Genomic DNA, 5,264 nt, shown 5'->3' on the forward strand with positions numbered 1-5,264 from the left:
GAGGTGTATAACTGTGGAGTATGTTTTCCTATCTTAGTATATGGTTTGTCTTTTCGCATCATTTTATTCACATAAAAAGTAAACTCAGAGCCAAATGTTGTAAAGGTGCATTTGTGCTCTTTGATAAATGCAGGCAGATGAGTTTGAGACCGTGGGATTCCTCTTGGAAGAGGGAATGAGCCAAGCGCTTGTCTGAGTTTGTCAGTAGGTGTGCTTTGTTGGGTACTCTGTATCTCTTGAATAATCTTCGCTGAGGTGACTCAATGGCCTTCAGATGAACAGTTTTCTTTATATAAATGAAGGAGTTAGGAGTTCTGACCTTCTTGAACTTCCAACCTGACATTTTCAACACCAACTGCCGTTTTGTATGTTTACATGTGTGTCTTTCAGAAAAGAAAGCGGGGGGCCCCTTTCCAACTGCACTACAGATTTCTTTCGCCAGGGAAGATGGTGCCCTCAAATTGAGAAATGTTATAGTATATGTCAGTGCTATGTAGTCACTTCTCAGATGCACTGCACCTTTCAGATTTATTTATCCTTGAAATCAGGTACATACTGACCCCTGGGTCTGTGCCAAGCATTATTCTAGTGGCTGGGAGGGAACAAACCAACAAAGGATTCTAGTCCCAATGAGCTTGCATTTTAGTGAATGAATATCGAGAATAAACAAATGTGAAGTTTAATGTCAAATGTCAATAAGTATTACAAAGAAAACATGGTAAAGGGATAAAGATGGGCATAATTGTAAGAGATATGTTCATTTTATTTTATTTATTTATTTTTATATGTTCATTTTAAATGGGAGGGGGTCTCTAAATGATAACAATAAATAAATGGATTCATGAGGTGGAAGTTCAGAATCATTTGAATAGCTAGAGAGAAGAACATTCCAGGCAGAGAGAGCAGATGCAAAGACTGCTGCAGGGAGGGAGTGTACTTGGCCTGTTCAAGAAATGGCAAGCAAGGGAAAATGGATTGTTCAAGAACCCTGTATTGCCTTGCAAGTTTAAAAAAACACAAAGTTGGTAATATACACAAGGCAAAAATATTCAAAGGTATAAAGTATTTTGTGAAGAAATGTCATCTTAGTTCTGATTCCCTCAAGGCAACCAGGTTTGTTTGTTTGTTTGTTTAAGTATTTCAGATCTTTTATGTTCCTGGGTATATGTGTGTGTGTGTGTGTGTGTGTGTGTGTTTGGCAAACATGCAATTCGGGGAGGTGGGGGAGAGGTTTTAATTGTTGTTATTCTAACAACAAACATTATATCTGATTTTAAAATCCTGTAGGTAGGTTTACTGCTCAGCTGGTGCTCTAATTGCCCCCCTTCCTCTTCCCTGCTCATTTTAAACAATTTTTTTGTGAAGTTTTTCAAACATTTTTTAAATATCTTAAGACCATACACTTCTTGGCAGACATTTTTTGTCCATCTAATTATCCAGCATAGGTAGAATCCTCTTTATCATTGGTACTGACTATACAACATTTCCATTTTATAGCTATCAATAATTTTGTCAGCCCTTTTATTGGATATTGAGGCTTTTAAAAAATTGCAGTTATAAGCACTTTATGTTATAGTGCCAACATCCTTACCTTTAAATTCTATCTTATTTTGGGTTTACAGTTCATCTATTTGAAGAGAAAAAACAATGTAACAATGAAATGCAAAGCGTTGGAAAAAATCTTTGATAGTGGGTGTAAGTACAACCCTAAAACACTCATTGAAGGTACACAAGAAAGAATAGGAGTTGGATTGATGTGAGGATGGGCCTGAAATAAGTTCTTGTTTTTTTTTGTTTGTTTGTTTTGTTTTTTACAGCAAGAGATCAGGGACTTCAATTGCTGTATCAAGAAACAAAGGCTATCTGGATGGGAACATAGCCAGAGATTAACTAGAAGGCTGTCGTTCCATGATCACATATTAGCTGTGATTGGTAGCAAGCTCATGAGTCAGCATATCTGACGGAACAGCACCTGTAGAGAAAACCCCACACAACTGGAAATATTTGCAGGCCCACTATTTGCCAAGAGTGGTGCTCTGCTTTTCTTTCTTTCTTTTTTTTGATGCTCTGCTTTTCGATCACAAAATAGCTTAATTGGCACAGTATTCTAAGGAACTTCTGCATTTATTGCAAAGGTGCAATGTTTGAAAGTACTTTTGCTCTCAGTGGAATGGAAAAATGTGTGTATGTATATATGTATTTTTTAATTTTTAAAATTTAAATTCAATTCGCCAACATATAGTATAACACCTAGTGCTCATCCCATCAAGTACCATCCTTAGTGCCTGTCACCCAGTTACCCCAACCTCCCCTTCCACAACCCTTTGTTTCCCAGAGTCTCATGGTTTGTCTCCCTCGCTAAATTTTTTCCACTCAGTTTCCCTCCTTTCCCTTATAATCCCTTTCACTATTTCTTATATTCCACATATGAGTGAAAAATGTATTCAGACAGACCAATACTTTGAGATTTTGAAGTAATAAAGTTCTTTAAATCGTAGAGCTGATGCAGATTGAAACTTCTGGGAGCTAGTACTTGGTTTCAGTTGAGGAGAAAATAAATGTAATCTCTTGACTCCAGAGGACTGATTTTGTAAATCATGCCATAAGTGTCTTTCTTGTTTAATAGGAGAAATCTAGAAAGAGACTGGCTGATATAAATCTCTAAAAATTAGGTAGTCTTATCCAGCAGAGGTGGATAAACTATATTAGTTTTGTCATTTTCTTTGGGTGAAAGCATTTCATCTGACAATCTAGCTCCAGAATCCCCCACATTTTCTCAATAGGGATGGCAAGCTGTACTGGAACTGAAATCCACGTTGGTAACATGACACAGTTTGATTGGCTTGTGGATCCCTCCCTACTCCTCTCTAGTTTGCCCAGTATCCTGGTAAGAGGGTTATAGAAGAGAGGCATGTGACATAAGAGTCGACAAATCACTACTTTGTTTTTACCATAATATCTTCTCGGGTGTTGATCTGTTTAGTTCATAGAGGATTTCACATATGGGGTTCAAAATGACTCTTGTGCTTACTGCATGGACATGACACCACTGCTGGCAATAGTCCCTTTTGTCTGTTGAGAACAGAACTTCTCAAGCAATAAAAATACTGGGAATAGTGTGTGTGTGTGTGTGTGTGTACTTGCACATGTGTGCATGTATGTGTGCACCTACATGTTTTATTATGAAATTCCTCAACTTATTTTCTAAAATGGCTGTTATGACTGAATTGTTTCCTTTCTAATGTTGAAGTCCTAATCCCTGGTACCTTAGAATGTAACCATATTTGGATATTAGATCTTTGAAGAGGTGATTAAGTTAAAATGAGGCCATTAAGGTAGGGCCCTGACCCAATAGAATTGGTGCTGGTACAAAATGAGGAAGATGCAGACACTAGAGGCTCATATGCACAGAAGAATGGCCATGTGAAGAGGCAGCAAGAGGGCAGCTGTTGCAAGCCAAAAGAGGCCTTAGGAGAAGCCAAAACTGCTGGCACCTTGATCTTGGACTTGCAGCTCCAGAACTGTAAGAAAATAAATTTCTGTTCTTTAAGTCACTCAGTCTGTGGCACCCTTAATTTGCAGCAATGTATGAGCATTTCTCTATGTCCTTTTCAGCATTTGGAATTGTCACTTACAAAATTTTAGCTCTTCTATAGTATGTGTTTGGTGATACTTATTCTGGTTTTAATTTACATTTCCCTAATAGCTAGTGATGTTGAATAGATTTTCATGTGCTTATTTGCCATGTATTTTTCCTCTCTGGTAAAGTGTCTGTTCATGTCTTCTGTAAATTTTTTTATTGGACTTTTTATTTTGTTTTTGGCTTAAACAATTTAAATTTTGAGAATTCTGAATGCAGTTGAGATATGAGCTCTTTGTCAAATATGTGAATTGCAAATATTTTTCCTTCAATTTATGACTTGTCTTTTTATCCTTTTAACAGTACTTTTTGTAGGGCAAAAGTGTTTACATCTGATGAAGTCTATTATTTTTTTTCTTTAGGGATCATAGTATTGGTGTCATGTCTAAGAACACTTAGCCTAAGTCTTGAAGATTTTCTTCTGTTTCCTCTCAGATAATTTTTGTAGGAGAGGAAGATTTTGGTTGGGTTTCAGTTTTTTGCCTGTGGATTTCTAGTCATTCCAGAACCATTTCTTGAAAAACTATTCTTACTTAATTGCACTTATTTTGCTAAAATCCAATTGGCCATACTGAAGGTGGGTTTATTTCTCTGCCATTGATCTAGTTTGCCTATCCCTCCACCAATAACACATTGTTTTGAGTACTGTAAACCTTAAAATCAGGTAGAGTGAATCCTCCTATTTTATCCTTTTTTCAACATTATTTTAGCTATTCTAGTTTTTTGCCTTTCTTTGTACATTTTGGGATAAACTTGTCTATTTCTAACAAAAAGTCTTGCTGGGATTTTGATAGGAAATGTATTAAATCTATAGATCAATTTGAAGAGGATTGACAGGGCAGCCCCAGTGGCGCAGCAGTTTGGCACCGCCTGCAGCCTGGGGTGTGATCCTGGAGACCCGGGATCGAGTCCCACATTGGGTTCCCTGCATGGAGCCTGCTTCTCCCTATGCCTGTGTCTCTGCCTCTCTCTCTGTGTGTCTATGAATAAATAAATAAAATCTTAAAAAAAAAATTTCACTGATTTAAAAAAAAAAAGAGGATTGACATTGAGTCTTCTAATCCATAAACATGGTATGTGTCTAATTGCTTCAGATCTTTGATTCTTTCGTCAGTATTTTAGATTTTAGCATACAAGTCCTGTACATGCTTTGTTAGATCTGTATCAAAGGGTTTCATTTTGTTTTTAGCAATTGCAAATAGTATCGTTCTTAATATCAGCTTTCTCTTCCTCATCACTAGTATATAGAAACACAATATAGTTTTAGATGCAGACTTTTTATCCTACAAATTCAGTGAACTTGTCAGTTCCAGGGTTTGTTTGTTTATTTTGGTAGATTCTTTGGGATTTTCTATGTAGTTAGGAACAAGATTTTTATTATGTTATTTGCAAAAACAGGACTTTATTTCTTTCGTTCTAACCTGTACCCCTTTATTTCCTTTTCTTGCCTTACTGTACTGGCTAGCTAGGACTTCCAATACTATATTGGCTAAGAATGGTTAGAGTGAATATTCTTGCCTTGTTTCTAATATTAGTGGGGGAGAGCATTCAGTTGTTGAACATTAAGTATCATGTTAGTGGTAGAGTTTTAAAATTTTTATTTTATTTATTTTTGGTAGCGTTT

Source organism: Canis lupus, chromosome 27 (assembly GCF_003254725.2).
Source record: "Canis lupus dingo isolate Sandy chromosome 27, ASM325472v2, whole genome shotgun sequence".
In the NCBI taxonomy this organism is placed as follows: domain Eukaryota; kingdom Metazoa; phylum Chordata; class Mammalia; order Carnivora; family Canidae; genus Canis; species Canis lupus.